General features: G+C 34.7%; 1 long non-coding RNA gene across 1 annotated transcript; it reads left to right on the top strand.

Annotated features, from left to right (window-relative positions):
- Nucleotides 3,381–4,065, top strand: LOC109839771. The gene is made up of 3 exons (XR_002246738.1): nt 3,381–3,502; nt 3,584–3,651; nt 3,860–4,065. It is a non-coding gene; the product is annotated as an uncharacterized LOC109839771 (long non-coding RNA).

Genomic DNA, 8,007 nt, shown 5'->3' on the forward strand with positions numbered 1-8,007 from the left:
GACAGCTTGTCCTCCTGTTCTTTTATTCTCTTTCTCCCTCTGTGTATGCATTTTTTTATCATATATTTTTATTTTAGTGGTTTAAGTTGACATGGATAAAGAAGTGAGTCCCGTGTTTTACACGCTATCCAGTTGAATGACAAAGTTATGGAACAATGTGTGATCGTGAATAATCTACTCTGGACAGTACATCATTTCCTATTACATTGTAACTATTTGTAGGTCCAAAAGAAAGACATACCTAAATCCTACAATTACAGAATCTGATTGTTTCAGTATTGGGAAATATGCATACCTAAATCCTATAATATTTATCTTATAGCTATCTAGTTGAATGATAATTTTATGGAACTATGTACAATCTTGATAATTCTACCATGACTAGTTCATCGACCCTTATTAAATTAAGGCCATATTTCATATTCAAAAGAAAGAAATTCCTAAACGGCTAAACCTTACAACTACAGAATCTTTTGTGTAACCAAAATAATTAGGAGAAATTTTCAAAAACAGATCCAATTCCAACTTTATTCACAAAAAACGACCTAGTCTCATTTTATTTAGTGCAATCGACCTAGTTTAGGCCACGTCAGCGTCGTGACTAGAAACTGGATCGATTAAAAAAAGCGATTTTTTAATTAGTCTGGGTTAGCAACCTCGACCAATTAGAAGCCAAGTTCTAATTAGTTGGAATTCTAAACCTGACTAATTGGATGGGTGTGCCAAATATTGTCGGGGTTGCCAACCCGACCAAAATTGTCGTGTTTGGCAACCCCGATTATTTGACAGAGAACGCCCAACCTAGGAAGATGATAAAGCATAGATTGTAGTCAACCTTGGTATGACCTTTAGAGAGAATTTGAACCGTCAGCAGCTCTACATGATCCAATTTCGAGCTCGAAAATCTAGCGAGGGCATCCAAATAGTTAGGGTTGCCAACCTTAACTATTTGGCAGAGAGCGTCAATGTTCAAAAACACGATTTTATTATCCCTACGGTTCGAGAGCGAGTCACGATTAATCGGATTATGCACCATCAATCGGATTATGCGGAATTATGCGTTTTTGAATTTTTAACATATATTTATTGTTTTTCATACATAAAAATGTATATAATTCATAAAAGATAGAAGATATATTAAGAAAATAAACATGTGACTAAATAAGAAAGAGAGGCAAAAGCGTACATGTAGTAGATGTGGACAACTTGGGCATTATAGGACTAGCTGTACCGTTAACAAGCCCAGGTATGTTTAATTACGTTGACAAGTTAAAATATTTTATTACTTAAATCATATTATTAATTACGCAATGCTACAAGAATTAAATCAACTTTAGAACAAGCACAAGAAAAGAAAGAGAGGCAAAAGCGTACATGTAGTAGATGTGGACAACTTGGGCATTATAGGACTAGCTGTACCGTTAACAAGCCCAGGTATGTTTAATTACGTTGACAAGTTAAAATATTTTATTACTTAAATCATATTATTAATTACGCAATGCTACAAGAATTAAATCAACTTTAGAACAAGCACAAGAAAAGAAAGAGAGGCAAAAGCGTACATGTAGTAGATGTGGACAACTTGGGCATTATAGGACTAGCTGTACCGTTAACAAGCCCAGGTATGTTTAATTACGTTGACAAGTTAAAATATTTTATTACTTAAATCATATTATTAATTACGCAATGCTACAAGAATTAAATCAACTTTAGAACAAGCACAAGAAAAGAAAGAGAGGCAAAAGCGTACATGTAGTAGATGTGGACAACTTGGGCATTATAGGACTAGCTGTACCGTTAACAAGCCCAGGTATGTTTAATTACGTTGACAAGTTAAAATATTTTATTACTTAAATCATATTATTAATTACGCAATGCTACAAGAATTAAATCAACTTTAGAACAAGCACAAGAAAAGAAAGAGAGGCAAAAGCGTACATGTAGTAGATGTGGACAACTTGGGCATTATAGGACTAGCTGTACCGTTAACAAGCCCAGGTATGTTTAATTACGTTGACAAGTTAAAATATTTTATTACTTAAATCATATTATTAATTACGCAATGCTACAAGAATTAAATCAACTTTAGAACAAGCACAAGAAAAGAAAGAGAGGCAAAAGCGTACATGTAGTAGATGTGGACAACTTGGGCATTATAGGACTAGCTGTACCGTTAACAAGCCCAGGTATGTTTAATTACGTTGACAAGTTAAAATATTTTATTACTTAAATCATATTATTAATTACGCAATGCTACAAGAATTAAATCAACTTTAGAACAAGCACAAGAAAAGAAAGAGAGGCAAAAGCGTACATGTAGTAGATGTGGACAACTTGGGCATTATAGGACTAGCTGTACCGTTAACAAGCCCAGGTATGTTTAATTACGTTGACAAGTTAAAATATTTTATTACTTAAATCATATTATTAATTACGCAATGCTACAAGAATTAAATCAACTTTAGAACAAGCACAAGAAAAGAAAGAGAGGCAAAAGCGTACATGTAGTAGATGTGGACAACTTGGGCATTATAGGACTAGCTGTACCGTTAACAAGCCCAGGTATGTTTAATTACGTTGACAAGTTAAAATATTTTATTACTTAAATCATATTATTAATTACGCAATGCTACAAGAATTAAATCAACTTTAGAACAAGCACAAGAAAAGAAAGAGAGGCAAAAGCGTACATGTAGTAGATGTGGACAACTTGGGCATTATAGGACTAGCTGTACCGTTAACAAGCCCAGGTATGTTTAATTACGTTGACAAGTTAAAATATTTTATTACTTAAATCATATTATTAATTACGCAATGCTACAAGAATTAAATCAACTTTAGAACAAGCACAAGAAAAGAAAGAGAGGCAAAAGCGTACATGTAGTAGATGTGGACAACTTGGGCATTATAGGACTAGCTGTACCGTTAACAAGCCCAGGTATGTTTAATTACGTTGACAAGTTAAAATATTTTATTACTTAAATCATATTATTAATTACGCAATGCTACAAGAATTAAATCAACTTTAGAACAAGCACAAGAAAAGAAAGAGAGGCAAAAGCGTACATGTAGTAGATGTGGACAACTTGGGCATTATAGGACTAGCTGTACCGTTAACAAGCCCAGGTATGTTTAATTACGTTGACAAGTTAAAATATTTTATTACTTAAATCATATTATTAATTACGCAATGCTACAAGAATTAAATCAACTTTAGAACAAGCACAAGAAAAGAAAGAGAGGCAAAAGCGTACATGTAGTAGATGTGGACAACTTGGGCATTATAGGACTAGCTGTACCGTTAACAAGCCCAGGTATGTTTAATTACGTTGACAAGTTAAAATATTTTATTACTTAAATCATATTATTAATTACGCAATGCTACAAGAATTAAATCAACTTTAGAACAAGCACAAGAAAAGAAAGAGAGGCAAAAGCGTACATGTAGTAGATGTGGACAACTTGGGCATTATAGGACTAGCTGTACCGTTAACAAGCCCAGGTATGTTTAATTACGTTGACAAGTTAAAATATTTTATTACTTAAATCATATTATTAATTTTATCTTTGATATTTTATGCAGCGAAACTGACAAACAAGACTAACGAACAAAGTACATGGAGATGCACTTTGTAAGCATAGTTTGGACCTGTAAGTAGCTAATTTGGACACAATTGTTGTGAATGATCTCACTTGATTTCTTGACCTGGTGCATAGTTTAAACACAATGTAACATGTACCTCTTTATTTTCCCATATGACAATAACTCTACCATTATCATTTTACTCAAATATTGTCTACAGAATTTAGCTACTCATATATTCTTTTTACTACATGTCCCTGTTTATCTTCCTTACAGGTATGAAGTGACAATGAACCATACAAGGAAGAGGAAGAGGTCAACCAGGAATAGGGGTTTTGCATGAGGAAGTTGTGATGAAGCTTCAGGATTCCAAAAGTTGTTTTTGTGATATGAGATGTTGTATTAAGACTCTGTTATGTGATAGGAGATAGTTTGCTTAGATGAACTTCCTACAAAAACTAAATTGAAGAGATTTGACGATTTGGATGATGAGCTGTGTCCTTTTATGTGATATGATTTTTTTTTGAGCTGGTGTCTCCTCATGTTTTGTGGTGATGCAGATGTTTTTTTTTGCTTTTTGAGCTGGTGTCTCCTCATGTTTTTGAGCTGGTGTCTCCTCATGTCTCCTCATGTTTTGGTTGTCTGTTGTTTACAAGTTTTTACATTGCCACGCAGTCCTGAAACTGATACAAACTGCAGTTATAAAAAGTGAAATATATCTACCAATATATACCATGAAATTTTCCCCATCAATTTAGAGGCTCTCTCTATTATGTTTTTCTGTGTCTCCATAAAATTTGTCATGATACAAACTGCAGTTATAAAAAGTGAAATATATCTACCAATATATACCATGAAATTTTCCCCATCAATTTAGAGGCTCTCTCTATTATGTTTTTCTGTGTCTCCATAAAATTTGTCATACTTCACTTGTTATGAGTCTTTTGACTGAGATTTTACATTGCTTTTCTTACTTCTGCTTCTAGCACTTCCTTACTTATGTGCATATCTTTCTGTGTCTCGGTTGCTTCTCTTTTGCATAACGTGTGCTTGTCTTAAAAATTCGTTGGCTTGCATGATCCATTTCCAAATCAATAACAATTCTCACCAATTTTTGACTAAAATTTATTCCGTCTGGTTTAACTTCATTTGTTGCGAGTCAAGTACAGGTCTACTAAGCCAACCTTACATCATAAGTAAGTTTTGATTCATGCGTCTTTTTCTCTCTGCATTATGTTCCCTCATCTATTTGCTATCCTCTACATGTGGCCTGGAAACATACCACAGCTGTGGTATGCTTTGAGATAAGCAAGATATATACTATGAAATATATCTACCAATATATACCATGAAATAAGCAAGATGGGTTCCATTGTGTACTACTACCAGCTTTGAGATAAGATGCTGTATGTAAACAAAGCTTGGAGATGCTGTACTATCTACCAACAATATGTCCATCACAAACTTCAGTAACAAAATTCATACAAACTTCAGTAACAAAAGACAAACATTCCTATAAGTTGCTCAGGCCTTTGACTATAACAAAATTTTAGAAAATGGAGCAACAATATGTCCATCACACCAACACAGCAACACAATTACAGAAGCAAGAAAAACATCATGAAACTGATACAAACACGAAGAAACATTCCTACAAGTTGCTCAGTCATTTGGCTATAACACAGAGCAACAATATCAGGACAACGATAATAATAACTTTTAAATATAAAATTACATCCTTCAGCATTTTATTCAATGCCTCTACATTTTTTTCCAGCTTTTCCAGCCTTTTTGTGATGTTCTTGGTATCACCCACCCATTCGAAGAAGTCGCAACCCTTTTGATTAGGTCCCTTGTATCTCGGGCATCCATAAAATTCGAAGCCCTTATTGCGTCCTTGCTTGCACATCGATATTCTGCAAATTAACCCACAATAACATCTTCTTTCAACTAAACCCTCATCTTCTTCTCTACTGAACTCTTCCGAAAAGTTCTTCATCTTTTATCTGCAACAAACATACCATAAACAAGATTTTATTCATGCAAAAAGTCAATTTAACTTTTCCTTCTTAGAAAATGACTCACTCATACTTGTGGACTTTTTTCTTCTGCAATTTATCTCAGCCATAATTTGTTCCAGGCAATTTATCTCACTTTATGTAATGTATATCACACCTACCATCAAAATTACTCAATTTATTCCAGTATCAACTTCACAACATGTATAATTCTCAACAACTTGGTTTATTTAACATATCAAAAGTTCTTTCAACAACTGGAATAAATTGTCAGCACATATATCTCTAATTAGGTCTCTAATTTGAATAGGTTACAGTACAATTGGTTGTGGTCCAGTTTTCCTTCAAGAGGTACAAGAATCACAAAGAAAACCCTCACAAATAAAACCCTGATTATCACAAAGAAAACCCTGAATTTGTTCATACAAAAGGCAATTTATTCCAGTATCAAAATTACTCAAAATTACTGAATTTGTTCCAGGCCCTTATTGTATATCACACTTTATGTAATTTGTTCCAGGCAATTTGTTCCAGCCATAATTTCTTCTGCAATTTATTCCAGTATTCAATTCTTACAAATTTTGGGCAGAGAGTGAGGTAGGTTTGGGGAAGAACTGCCTGTTAGATCTTGGTGGCCGGGGATCGGAACAGATCCTCGGTCGGAGCTTCGATGGGAGAACCACTGAGCTTGAGCGTCCGAGAGTTGGGAGGGGTTGGACGACGACTTCGAAGGAGCTTCGGCGAGAGCTCGACGTGAGACTGACAAGCAGAAGATAGCAGAAAAAAAAAGCAATTAAGACATGAAGATGAGTGAGATGTTCATGGGGAAGAACTGACCTGTTTAGACTTGGTCGGCGGGGGATCGTAACCAGATCATCCGGCGTCGGAGCTTCCGATGGGGGGCCACGAGCTTGAGCGTCGAGAGTTGGGGGAGGGTTCGACGACCGGACTTCGAGGGGGCTTCGGCGGGAGCTCCGACGTGAGCTGGAAGATCGGGTCGAGCTCCGTCTGCGGTAGCGACTTGGATCGTCAGGAGGGGGGGCAGCTCATTTGGGGAAGGACCAACGTTGAAATAGGTCCAGGGGAGGAGAGAGATAATAAAGGCTCACGGAGCTTTTTTTCCCAAGAAAAAACCCTGAGCTGAGGAGTCCTCCAATCGCGATGGTCCGTGCAGCTCAAGGCTCAGGAATTTTTCCTGCGCTCAAGCTCAGGATCCAGTTTTCCCATAATATATATATATATTATATATTTATATATATAGTGAGAAATATGTAGAACTTAGTACCAAGTTCTTGTATTGAAGCTTGGGTAGTGAGGTGGTCAAATCACCCCCCTAAATCACACCTTGGAAAAGAAGCCTCTTTTTAAAAGTTATGTGAATAGTGATTGAGGCTCTCTCTTTCAAGGGTGTGATGTAGGGTGGGATTTGCACCTACTAACAAGTTCAATAGAGAAAAACTTGGTACCATGTTTCTCCATATAAAATATATAATAGTATATAATATATATATATATACTATATATATATATAGTATATATATATATATATATTATATAATTATATATATTATATATAAAATTAATCATATATATATATATATATTATATAGAGAGAGGAGAGAGAGAGAGAGAGAGAGAGAGAGAGAAGAGAGAGAGAGAGAAGAGAGAGTGAGAGAGAGAGAGAGAGAGAAATATGGGTGTATATATATATATATATAATATAATTCTCATATATATATATAATACATATATACTATATATATATATATATATATTATATATATATATATATTTATATATATATATAAATATATATATATATATATATATTAATATATACTATATATATGTGACAAGTTGTGCGTGTGTGTGTATTATGAGAGAGAGAGAGAGAGAGAGCTTATGTCAACTTAAGTGGATCATCCATCACAAGTTTTCTATCCATTGATGATACTAGAGATCCGTGCATCATATGAAGAGACTTTTCATCAATAGATAGAAACTTTGGGTGGATGGTCCACTTAAGTTGACATAAGTTTTTCTATATATATAGATGCTGTCAGCCACAGGGCTGTGAGTTGGCCAGCTCATCTTTTTTTTCCCCTTATATATATATATTATAATAATATTATAATTAATATCGTATATAGTATATATAATATTTTTATAGTTATATATATATAGTAGAGAGAGCAGAGAGAGAGAGAGAGAGAGAGAGAAGAGAGGAGAGAGAGTATGTCCTGGTACCCAAGTAAATTTTTGTGCTTGGTAGTGAGGTGACACATTCCCTCCACTCATCTCAAATGGGGGACCACATCACATGGTTGAGAAGTGCATGGAGATAATGTTAACCCATTTGAAATGAGTGAAGAGGATTAGCCCTTACTACCAAGCATAATTTTTTAT

Source organism: Asparagus officinalis, chromosome 4 (assembly GCF_001876935.1).
Source record: "Asparagus officinalis chromosome 4, Aspof.V1, whole genome shotgun sequence".
Lineage (NCBI taxonomy): Eukaryota > Viridiplantae > Streptophyta > Magnoliopsida > Asparagales > Asparagaceae > Asparagus > Asparagus officinalis.